The sequence below is a fragment of the Trachemys scripta genome, chromosome 1 (genome assembly GCF_013100865.1).
Source record: "Trachemys scripta elegans isolate TJP31775 chromosome 1, CAS_Tse_1.0, whole genome shotgun sequence".
Lineage (NCBI taxonomy): Eukaryota > Metazoa > Chordata > Testudines > Emydidae > Trachemys > Trachemys scripta.
In genome coordinates, this window is record NC_048298.1 from 62,599,283 (window position 1) to 62,612,877 (window position 13,595).

A 13,595-nucleotide genomic window follows, 5' to 3' on the forward strand; every position below is an offset into this window, starting at 1 on the left:
GTATCAGGGGGTAGCCGTGTTAGTCTGTATCTACAAAAACAACAAAGAGTCTGGTGGCACCTTAAAGACTAACAGATTTATTTGGGCATAAGCTTTCGTGAGTAAAAACCTCACTTCTTCGGATGCATCCGAAGAAGTGAGGTTTTTACTCACGAAAGCTTATGCCCAAATAAATCTGTTAGTCTTTAAGGTGCCACCAGACTCTTTGTTGTTTTTGTAGATACAGACTAACACGGCTACCCCCTGATACTTGACAACATTCTGTATCTGGTGCTAGATAAGCCTCTCTGTTGTGGTTTCATCCAGTTTAGAATCCTGGAGGTGATTCATGTTTAATTTTTTTCTTGTTCTGCTTTGTTTCATTTTAATTATCTAATATTTAGCATTCTGGCATTTTCCATATTTCAAAATGGGATATCAAATTGGTGTTCTGTGTTATTGTCACCTATTTAGGGATGTAGAATACTTGCTAATAATTCATTCAACACCGTAGAAATATTCAGTTTGTGAATGGGGAAGGGTGTGCTTGTGCTGACTTGAACAAGTATTTTCCTTGGCTTGGCAATGTATTACAACATTTTGCTTTTCCATTTTTGGCATTAACTTTGTACAAAGATGGTTCTAATTTTTGCTGCATACACTTTGCAGTCTCCCCACGAACCCTTCAAAATACCAAAATGCACTTCCGTTCAGCAAGGCAAACAAAACAAATTTTAGTTTCTAGGCCAAGACATGTTTAGAAACATTAGGAACCTTTTCTCCCCTGCTCTGTTTTCTTCACCCCTCTCTTTTCTTTCTGTTCAGCTAGTCTCATTAAACCCCCCGCCCCCCCCCCCCAAAAAATGAACATGACGTTTGCCACTATTATGTTGATGTCTCTGCTTCTATATTATACCCCTTTCCTCTACCCTGTGTCTGTCTTGCCTATAAGCTTTTCGGGGTAGGGATTGTCTGCTACTGTGTTTGTACAGTGGCTAGCACAATGGGGCCCCAGTCTCGGTTGATCTGTACTATCGTTTCATATAAGACTTACTGAGTGTTATACTTTATTCTCCCAAGCTACTCTACAGGCATCTATGTGATCCACTGTATAAATATAACCTGACAGAAGTTTTGATTTGAAATAATGTTTGTATTTAATTATTTCTAGGCACTGTGGTATAAATTTATAAAGAATACATAATGGCTGATCTCTGTTAAGGACATTTAGTATTTCTGATTTAGTGTTTCTACTGGCTTGCAAGTGTGCTCCCCTAAAGCATCAATCCACATGGATTTGGTGGGTTGGTTTTTTTGTTTGTTTGTTTTTTGTGCTAAGGCCCAACAGGTGGGGGATCTCTGTAAACAAAATCTTCAGGACTGAGGTGCAGTCACCCAAATTTAAATCTAAATTAATGAACTTGTCTGGGATACTAAGTGTAACGGGGTATTCAGGATATTTGAGTCTCATGAGGGGAATCCTCTTGAGTCAGTTTCACCCTGTTTCAGGTGTGCCTGTGAGCAGGCAAGGAGAAGCTATCAGTTAGGGACAGGGCCGGCTCTGGCTTTTTGGCCGCCCCAAGCAAAAAAAAAAAAAAAAAACGGGGCGGCCAGAATGGCAAAGCAAAAAAACAAAAAACAAAGTGTGGATGCAGGGGGACCGGCTGAGGGGGCCGAAAGGGGGAGGGAGTGGGCGGGAGAGAGAGAGAAGGGGGCGGCCAGGGCTACAGCCTCCTGCCGCCTGCCGCGAGGGCTCCGCTCGGCGGGGAGGGAAGGAAGAGGACTGCCCTGCAGGGCGCTCTGGTTCTCTACGCCACCGGCCCCTACAGGCAGCCGGAGCAGAACAAGAACATACACACACACACAAAAAAAAGCGGCCGTGCCACCCTAGGATTGGGCAGAATGCCGCCTCCAACAATCTGCCGCCCCAAGCACCAGCTTGCTCAGCTGGTGCCTGAAGCCGGCCCTGGTTAGGGAGGAGGAAGTGCTATAGGGTTTATTTAAGAGAGTCTCTTCTGTTGATCCAGGCTTTAAGCTCTCAGGCTGGAGTTGAGTGGGGGGACTGGAACTCCCCTCACTTCTCAGTGATGGAGGACAAGGCTAACTCTTGGAGTTCCCTAGTAGTCTATTTTTCCAGCATCCAAGGGAGCAGGGCAAACTGGGAACTTTAGTCCACTGTGCCAGCCATTTAGATCTGGTTGGAAAATTGCAATTACTTTCCATTAAAAATGTGATAGAAAAACAATTTTCCTTTTGTTCAGAAATGGTCATGTAATCGTTCAAGTTTTTGTCTATTAATTTTTTTATTTGACTCAAAATGAATATGAAAACCATATTTCTAGTTCTAGCTTTTGATAAGCACTGTTGGGGAATGTAGCCTTTTATTTTATTGAAAGTGAATTTAGTGATGTATTACCCACCATGAGTTTGGCTCCAGTTGCTACAGTTTCAAGCTCAACAATGTGAAATTGCCTCTGGTGCTTTTCTCAAATTTGGAGACTCTAGGAACACGTAAACTCCAAAGATAATGACTACAGACACAATCACAAGTAAAGTTTTATCTGTACTATAAGTTTTATTAAAGCAATAAGTTACAATTACCCATGCATATAGAAATCCTATAAAAACCTATGCAATAATTATATCTGTAGTCATATTCACATCCTCATTGATATTCTAGGGTCTGATGGACCACTCAATAGATGATCATCACTAGAGGGATGGTTCCTGCTGGGGTTTCCTGTGGGGTCATCCCTTGGATCTTCCCACTTTTACCCAACCATGGAACCCTCTTTTATATTGTAATTCTGACCACACCTAATGCCTTATGCATATGCATAAGGGTGTCAACCCTCTTTTCCTTATCTTCCTTATCAATTTTCCTTATCTTACTTCCACACCCCATGAATATTGGGGTGCCCCATTTTTCATAGGTGGTTTGTAATTCCTTTTATTCTCATTAGCATTTATGCATGACACGTATCCTGTGGTCAAGACGGACATTCAAAGATGTTACTATCACGTGTCTCGTGGTCTTGGACAATACATTGTGGTCTATTGCAATCACCTATTGGCACATCTTTACAGCAACCTTGTGACCTTATGCGCATAGGGTTACTCCTAGGTTACTCACTCATGTTAAGTATTCTTAAGCCTATGGTCTAGTATGGCTAAGTTAAATCTTACAGGGCTCAGCCTGTAGGCCTTGCATTTCAGCCATGCTTTACTTATATACCTACTACACACTCATCACTCCTAAATATTTATCAGTGCTATACTTCTATATCCTATAACTTAAATCTCTTTAGCATACATTGATTATATATGAAATAGCATATACATTGACCATAACATCACATAATACAATAACAAATGGATGATAAAATGAACTAATTGGATACAGGAAATAGATGATGTAAATAAAACAGAACTCAGACAGATTTGGAAGAAGTGGTCTATCTGGGTGGGGTATCCTGAACGGAGCACAACAGTAAATGTTTTTTTCGTTGTGGTTAATTTGTAATCCTTTTCTGTGTAATTGTTTTGGGCCATGCACCTCCAATGATCCATATCTGGAAAGTTCCATGAGTTTTCCTCTCTGTTGGAGCAAATAAAAATCAGAATACCCAGGCAAGAGAAACTGTTCACATAACACATTCCAAGAACTTGCTTTTATGTTGTTGGTTAGCCTCCAACATTAAGCATCCAGATATTTCCCCCTATATTCAGTTTTCTGAACTGAAGCTAGCTAGAGGTTTTTAATGGAGAATTAGTCTTGCTACATGCTCATGTTTTCTAATGCAAAACTTTCTTCTTGTCCTACAAAGTCAACTTTTACCAACTGTCACCACAAAGTGGTATCTGGCTATTTTCACAGATACTGCTGTGTGGTAACTCATGTTGAATGTTAACCTTATAAGGGGAGCCACTTGCCTATTATTTGACTTTATCTTGGTTGATTTAATCAATTCATACAAAGGTATAGGGAAAGAAATACAAGGATGCAAAGTCTTCTCAAAGACTAACCCCAATTTTTTTTTCTAGGACACGTGTAGGGCAGCTATTTAACAAGGAATTTAGGGAGGGAGAATGGTGATTTGTTGTTGATTAAATAGAAAAAAATGGGGTACATCTTTCCATTAAACTTGTCAATTTATCTTGGCATGAGAATGAGGATCCTTCATAAGAGACTGTATATGCAAGAGAATGAAGACATTCAATAGCAATCCCCATGGAGTGTATCAAGATAGCGATCTAAATCATTCTTTGTATTAACTTAGAATCAGCATGAATGCAAGAGAGACTTTCTTTGGAGCTCAGCATACAGTGAATGATAGCCTGTCTGTGATCCATGGCAATTGAGTAATGGAGATAACATATAGCACCAATATCCAAAGAACCACTACTCTAGCCAGACAAATAATGTAGCTTCACATTGATTGCATGCCATTTAATCAGAGTGATGCTCCTACAAGCTAAAGACATTCAGGCAAGCACTATTAGAAAGTGACCCTATTAGCACAATACACATGGAATATATCTTCCAAGATTTCAGATCAATACTATCCCAGACAGAAACAATATTTAATTCAGTCTGAAATCAACTTTTGAAGTTGAATGTAATTTAAAAGTGTGTGAATGATGTGTAATATTGTAAAACCTACATTAAGGTGGTAACCAGAGTTGACTATGTTTGATTACTGCAATGCAACAACCTTTTTCACCATAGTAAAATATGGGGAAAGCCATCCAAAAGGAAATAGTGGCTCTTACTGATCTGGCCTCTTGTGAGGCTTTGCAATGGGTGTAAAATTAACCCAGTGCACCTCTGTCATTGAGCCTGATGATTGCTTAAGCAATAACAACTGAGGTGCAGGGCAATTTCTGGGGATTAATGACAATTTAGGAGGAGTTGATGATCCAGATCAGCCTATTAACTCCACTCAGTCATTAGTCCCTAAAACATAGCACTGAAGTCATTATTGCTTGTTATAAGATGAAATGAAGGGGAAGGGAAAGGAAGGCAAAATAGGCATACAGATATGTTTAATGAGATCATTTTAGTTTCAGTGGAATTTAGGGCTCAACTCAGCAAAGAACTTAAACATATCCTTATATTAAGCACGAATAAGTTCATCTCTATTCAGCTAAGCATTTTGGGCCTGAGCCATAGCCCATTGAAGTCAATGGAAAGACTCTAATTCACCTTAATGGGCTTTAGAGCAAGCCCCTTTAAACAGGTGAGTAGTTCCAGTAACATCAATGGGACTTACTCATGTGCTGAATCACAGGGCCTCAGTGATTGAATGTTCTGTGCATTACACTAATTTATCAGATTACTTGACCCTCTCAATGCCTTTCAGCATTCAGCTGAATTTACAGTGGTCCTATACTAGCTTTTACAGTACTCTAGGTAGCCTAGATCTTCATTTCCTTTCCATGTAAAAGTGTCACTCATTTTAGTTCCATGAAGTCAGTATAGCACACTTTCTTGAAATTGTTTTGCATTTCTTGCTGCGGAATGAGAGCTGAGTTTGCCATTCTTGTTCAAAACTACTGTTCAAAATGAGAAAACGATGGGGACTGTCTCACAAGGTTACATGTATTTTAGCAAAATCCTCACTTGTTAAAAACCTTGGTATTTGTATATAAATTAAAACTAACAGGCATTAGCAGGAGTCATACTTCCACAGAGATTAATGGCTTTGAAACAATTTTCCCAGATAAATTGTGCACAAATTTCCCATTAAGATCAGTCATAATTATTTCTTTTCCACGGTGTTTGGACTTGGATGAAGAAAACATGCCTATGATGGTATCACTACCCTAACAATCCCAGTCTCTATAAATATCGACATGTCTCTTTGTTCCCCTTATACAGCATCACATGGGAGTGATTGTGTAAGAGGAACTTGTTTATAGCCCTAATGTCTTGTGTTGGAAAAACTCCCTACAAGACACCAGTGATAAGTAACAGTCAGTAGGATTATTGTTGTACAACATTATTTCCATGTTTTGGGGAAATTGAGATTTATATTCCTTTTTGTATGGAAAAATTCAGGCCAGCCCTTGAGAAATAAGATGCTACAGGCCTGCTAAGTACCCTGCATTACAGACAACTTCTGAAAATGTGGGCCTCCATTTTCTCATATCCCTTGCACACACTGATACTTGCTCTAGAAGATGAGATAACCATAGCCTTTCTGACTTCAGAAATGACAGCATTCATTGAAGGGCAGGAGTAGGAGTAGTTTCTGGATCACTAATTTAGTCTGAATTCTAACAATTTTTCTGCTTACTCATGGGGCCAGCCACCTGTTTGTTTCTGACATCACATAATCTGTTCCCCAATAAATAAGAACATAAGAATGGCCCTACTGGGTCAGACCAAAGGTCCATCTAGCCCAGTATCCTGTCTTCCAACAGTGGCCCGTGCCAGGTGCCCCAGAGAGAATGAACAGAACAGGTAGTCATCAAGTGATCCAGCCCCTGTCACTCATTCCCAGGCTTCTGGCAAACAGAGGCTAGGGCCACCATTCCTGCCCATCCTGGCTAATAGCCATTGATGGACCTATCCTCCATGAATTTACCTAGTTCTTTTTTGAACCCTGTTATGGTCCTGGCCTTCACAACATCCTCTGGCAAGGAGTTCCACAGCAGCAAAAAGGGAGTCCCCTTATTTAAAATCCATACAATGTGCCATTAGTCTAGCCTAGCCAAAGACTAGAGAGGAGAGGCCTATTTTGAGATTAGTACAGTGCAATCATTGTATCTATCCTAATATGCAGAAGATCCATGGGGAATGGTCCAGTCTTTTAAGTTGGGGGTGCGGTGTGAGTGGAAAGGCAGACAAGAACTGTTGAAATGCAAATAGGCAGCACACTACAGGTAAAATTTTCAAAAGTACCTAAGTCCCATTCCCAAAAGTGACTTGGGCCAAATTTTTCAAAGGTGCCTAAAGATGCAGATAGGTGCTTAATGGGATTTTCAAAAGCACCTAGGTACCTAAAACAGACACCTAAATCAGACATCTAAAGAACGTTGTTTCAAAACCAGAACCCAAATCCTTCGTTCATATCTGACCCTTTCTCTGTATAATGGGATGAACTCTCGGTCTGAACACCCTCAAACTTTGGGTACTTCAAAATCTAAACCCATTTCTAGTTACATAGACTGTTACCATAGAAGAATGGGTTCATGTTCCCACAGCCCACAGATGCAGAGATATTTATTTCCAGAGCTAGAGACCATGAAAAAAATTCTTGTCTTATCAGACATAGTGAGTCGACGGAGTGGAGAGTAGAAGGGAATGGAGCAAAGCAATCCCTCACAAAAATATTCCAATTGTACAGAGATAAGTTGGGGAATCCCATACCTGAGCAGTACGATAAGCAAGTTTTTCTTAGTATATTAGTGATTGTTTGGTGAGCACATTGCCTTCTGTAGCTGGCTCCCAGCATTAGGCTTTCACAGTCCTGAAGTTTTAAAATTCCACCTGGTCTTCAGGAAAGAAATGTTTTGCAGTTTTTTGTTTGTTTTTTGTTCTGTTCTGTTTCCTTTTTAAAAAAAGGAACTCAGTGTTATCCAGAGAAATTCACTCTAAAAGGTGGAATTTTCAGGCTCCCGGAGTATATACATGGGTGTGAGGTTTCTCTCCTACTCTCAAACAACAAACTGATGACTGAAGTCTGAGGGAGGAGCAGAGAGAGCAACAGTTAAACCTGAAGCACATTTAAGGAGAGGGCAAAGGGCATTAGCAGATCATAAACTCATCAACACACCAACTGCAACTAAGTAACCGGGTCTTGCACAGAGATCGCTTTCTCAAGGACATTCAGTGCCAGAATGCACACAAATTTAATGTATGAAAGAAATGGCTGAGGTGAGCTAAACAAAAACAATCTTGTTTTCCAGCTTGTTTTCCTCAGATGCCTTAATTAGCTTTCCTTCTGCCAAATTCTCTCCATCTCTATACTAATTCTTTGTAAAGCTTCCTGACTGTGGTGAGAACATTAGCTCCTAAATGAGACCAACCTTAGGCCATTTGTCTTTTTATCAAGAGCCCCAGCAAGGTGGACAAACATTCCCAGGTACTCACAGGTGGAAAGCACAACAGAGTTGTGTGGAATGAATTCCCTCCATGATGGCTTTACTACATGCCCTACTCACTCTGCTATAAACCTCTTGTCTTCCACATGACCCTGTCATTAACTGTACTGCATAAAGTAACAGTTAACTGAATCTGGGGTGGAGGGAGGACTTAAACTAAACAGAAACCACACCATCTTCCCCCCATACAATAGTCCTAAATAAATCATCTTGGTGAAGTAATCAGTCTAAGCACATTGTAACAGTATATCTCGATAATATAATGCTTTATATATACTGAAACAATCCCAAAAGGGTTTCCTCTTATCTGTGAAAAGGGTTTCTCTATTTCTCATCTGATATAGAAATACAGTCCAAATGGAAAGAAAGACACGGTTATAACAAAAATTACTAAACATGTCCATAAGTTGCAAAGCAAAACATGTAAAGGAATCATTTTTTAAAAATATCTGACCCACTATAATGAATATAAAATTTATTGTCACCTGATTTTTCCATACGTACAAAAAGCTTTAAAGACCGATCATAACAAATCTTTTTGTTTGCTATAGCAAAACGGTTCATCTTGTCGTCTTTCTCATTACATACTGAGTCATATGCCCCAGAGGAAGTAAAAGGAAGCATACCATCATTAATATATGTTATAAATTATACCTCAGGACATGTTCCACTTCCAGAGATGGAGCTATAAAAAACAGTTTCTCTGAATAAAAGTGCCTGCCCTGCGATCCACTGTCACTTGGTTTTAGAGCCTCAGCATTTTGAAAAACGATACAGTTTGGGATAGTGCTGAAACATAAAGGGCGACATGCATAGTAAAAGGGTATAAAATTCAAAGGGTATAAATTAACTGATCCACCAGTCTGTATCCACCTCCACACAAAATGTGAACTTGGTGTTGGTAGCTGACTTGATATTGGGAGTTAAGTCCAAGGCCTTAAATTCAGGAAGCCTGTGGCAGAATCAAGGATAGAATCCAGAACAGAATCCAGGTCTGCTGGCGCTTTAGCAACAAAGATGTCCTTTCCCTGGTGGAGAAGGGGGGGAGTAATGACTAGGTGTTGAAGTGAGCAAGGTTTATCTTTTAGCTTTGGCACCAAATTTATATGAAGAAAACTATCTTCCACACAGGAGCGGCAATGTAAAGCTCAAGCTGCAGCTTGCACCAGAAGGGATCCTGCCCTCTGTCTGAGGTGCCAGCATCCTGGAAGGGGAATCTGCCACATAGAAGGACCTACCAAAGCTGGTTTGTAAAGGAGGTGTGCTATTTTATTTTTTTACTGCACAAATTTATGGGGCAAACATTAAGCAGGAGTATGGTAGGCCAGATCCAAGGCCACCAAAGTCAGTCAAGAGCCTAACACTGACGTCAGTAGGGTTTAGATAGCAAAGGGGAAAGAAAAGTAATCTATGGCACAGAGCAAATAGCATATGAGTTTCTAATTACAGGTCAAAGTCAAAAGACAACTTCCTATGGTAATCTTGTAGAACGTTATCATTATTATTAATTTGTATTACTGTAGCTAGAGACTTCGACTCCGATCAGGGCTCCATTGTACTAGGAACTGTACAAATACTCATTGAGAGACCATCCCCTTTTCAAAAAGTTCACAATCTAAATAGAAAAGACAGACAAAAGATGGAAGGGGAAACAGAAGAGCATAGGTTAAGTGATTTGCCCAAGGTCACATGATAGATCAGTAGCAAAGCAGGTCTCCCGACTTCCAGTCTGATGCCTCCTACCATTGGGCCATGCTACCCTAGTTACACAGCCTAATTATGAAATCCTCACTAGATTTCTTATCTTTATTTAAAAACACAAAGACAGTTTCTGATATTTACCAAAAATCATCTGAACATTCTAATTAACTGCTGGGATTGTTTTTAAATTGATTTTTCCTAAATAAGAAAGATATGTGGGCTTTTGAACTGTAGGCCTAGACTTTGTTCTGCTGTTTTTTGATTTTCCATGCACGTGTGTCTTCCTTGGGGCCATTGCTGCATTTTTATATAGTATAGCACAAAATAGAATTCGGTTTAATATAGCACTTCACCTATTCAAGGTATCCCAAAGTGCTTTGCAATAGTGAATTACTAATTAGCAGTGCAATACCTTTGCAGGCAAATTTGGCACCTGATACATGCTCAGCAATCGATCACATACAACATGAGGGAATGTGGGCCAAACACTAGGTTTATCCCCCTGCTCTTTATTTTTAAAAGCCTGGGATATTTTATATCTGAACAACCACCAGTGTTGGGCTGTAAGGTTTAGTAATGATTTGAAAGACAAATTTTCAAATTATGTAGCAGTCCATTATTGCACTGTGTATGGTATAAACCACAGGCAGCCTGTGTCTCCCCTCATGCAAGGGTTTAGATTATATCCCCCAGCATTTCAATGTGAGATATAAAATGACCCCCCAAAAAGCATGATTATGCATAAGACTTACCTTTACATAGTACATTTCAGCCACAAACATCCCAAAACACTTTATAAAATGCTCAGTGCACTGAATGAGGCAGGAGTTCTGTGGAAAAAGTAGTATGTGATCATGTAATTACTGTATCATAATGCATATGCACAAAGGGGCCTAAAGACAGTTGCACAGATAATAGGTCCCTGGTGTCTGGCACAAAGAACAATATGGAGATGGGATCCAGTGCTACGGGTTTTATCTGTAGGTCATATTTAATATTTGAGTTTACATTTTCATTGATATAATTGAACATATTGTGACATTCCATTCCATATTCCTTAAGAAAATATGCTTATGATATGAATATAACATAACTGAGATGTACTTTGTGATTTACTGAATATGATTATCCAATTGGTATGCCTGTATCATTTCTGTATCTGAAGTTAGGAATATTAACTATGGCCTTGGCTACACTTGTGGATTCACAGCGCTGCCTCTCCGAGGGGAATAGCTTGCAGCGCTGCAGGCACTGATTACACTGGCGCTTTACAGCGCTGCGCTCAGGGAGGGGTGTTTTTTCACACCCCTGAGCGCAGCAAGTGCAGCGCTGTGAATTGCCAGTGTAGCCAAGGCCTAAATATCTGTATTAGGAATGTGTTACTTTGGGTGTCAACCCCAACCAGCCCTTCAGGTACAACAATGGAAAAGCCAGACAGGGCTAATGGGCCATTAGCAGAAACAATGGATTGTGAAAGAGCTTAGTCTTCTTGTGGACGCTGGAGACAGCCTATGAGCAACAGCTGCCACAGCCATGCAGAGACATGAGTCCGAGTCACCTGGTGCTGGATACTCCTCCTCCCCTTTCGGAATGCCAGTGGTTTTCCGCTAGAAGACAAAGGGTTCCCACCTTACACAAAAGCTATATAAGGCAGGGGAGTGACATCATCATGGTTCTCCTCTGCCTCCCCACCCAAAGAGACACTAAAAAAGACCTGGAAGCAAAAACTGAACTGAGGGTAGAAGGGTTGAACCCAAGCTGGAAGGGCGTCTAGCTTGTGAGTAATAATACCTGAGGTCTCATGAGGGAGACCAGTGCAGCAGCCTTTCAAGACTTTCTGTCATCTGCCTGCAACAATATCTAGGCTGAGAAATACTATTTGTAACCAATTTCTTTAGTGAAACTAGCTTAGTTTGTATGTTAGGTTTCATTTGCTTAGTAATCAGCTTTGTTCTGTTTGCTACCCCTTTTACCACTTAAAATCTGCCTTTTGTAGTTAATAAAATTTGTTTTGTTTATAATATAACTCAGTTTCTGTAATTTCTAACTGGGGGCGGGTGGGGTGGTGGAGGGGAGAAGTTGTGCATACCTTCCTCCACGTTAAGGGTGGAGGCAGATTTCATAATATACCTCTGGGCCTTCACTCCAAGGGAGGTGGACACTTGAGTGCTGGAGCAAGTCCCTTAAGCTGAGTCTTCCCAAAGCTGATCTGCAGCTGGGTGTGGCCTTGCCTGTGTGTGTGTTAGAAGAAGCTGTAATATCCTGGCTCAGCAAGACAGGTTAAAGGGGGCCCATGCTGGCAGAACAGGTAGACTCAGTGGTATCTCAGCACATCAAGTGGCTTCCTAAGGGGCGTAACCCATCACACATATTTAACTGGAAAACATGGTTCTATTTTCTGAATAAGTTTCCTTGAAAAGATTATTTGTTTTAAACTGGCATTGAAGTCAGGATTTGTTGTAAATCACAGTGGAGAATGTGTATCATTCATGATTCATCATGCACAATTGAATTCTAAATTATTCCTTCCTTTATAATTTCACTTGCATGTTTCTATGGAAGCAAGAATCAATACACTCAGAAATAAAGGCATAGTACATTACTTTTATTGCATTTCTTTGGAAGATGTCATATATAACGACAGCTTTAGCTCCCAGCAGCATATAAAACTGCCCCAAATAAAACATGAATCAATCAAACTGGAAAAACAAATACATATTAGACCCATGACATACATCCAGATTCAGGATTGCACATTAGTGCTAGATTTGCTTTGGCTAAATCTTATTAAGGGCTCAGTCGTGCAAGGGGTTGAGTACTCTGGCCTCCTCCAGCAAAGCACTTAAACACATGCTTAACTTTAAGTTTGATAGTAGTCGCATTCATTTCCCACTTTGGGACATTAAGTAAATGGGGGGTACTCACATGCTCAAATTTAAACGTGTGCTGAAGTGTTTTGCTCAGCACCCTGCCGGTTTGCGCTCAGAATAAAGTGATGAAGATTAAAAACATTTGGGGTTGAAGTCATTGAGTGCTACTGCATACCTGCAGTTCGTTTTAATCTAGCTAGCACAGTTCAAACTAGCACTGAATACATGGCTGCGCAGACTTCAGTGTGGGCTAACAATGTACCCTGGTGCTGTACAGCCCATACTGTCGCCTGTGCTGCCATGTCATCACTGCAACTGTGAGCCGTGCTAATCAGATTAAAGCTAGTGTGGTTACGTGAGCTGTAACCACACCTTCTATTGCAGTGTAGACATACCCTGAGAGGCGTCACCTGTCAGGACCAATTTTTCAAAGATATATTAAGGTCCATCATTTTGAAAATCCCACTAGGCACCTATCTTCACTTTTAGGCACCTAAATACCTGTAAAAATCTGGCCCTCGGAGCATAACTAAGGAGTGAAGTTCTCCACACCAGTGCGGAGGTAGGTGTGTGTGTGTGTGTGTGTGTGTGTGTGATGGTTCTCTGGGCACTCAGGACTGCGAGTCAATTTATTACTCTGCAATGTGATGTTGACCCCACAATAGCCTGGAAAGCGTTAATGAGGCTGAGATGGGGCCAATTAACTGGATAGAAGGCCTAAGCAACCCCAATTGATCTAGCCCAGCTGAGAAGGAACAGGAGGGGCTGGTATAAAACCAGGAAGTTGGCAACACAAAATGGCTGCATGTTAACTAGAAACATGTTCTTAGAATGTGTTCTGGTGGCTGTGCGTAAATCAAGCCTGCCCTAGATAAAGGAATATGGATTCCCCTGTCCGACTGGCAGGTAGAGGACAATTAAAGGACATTTATGTAT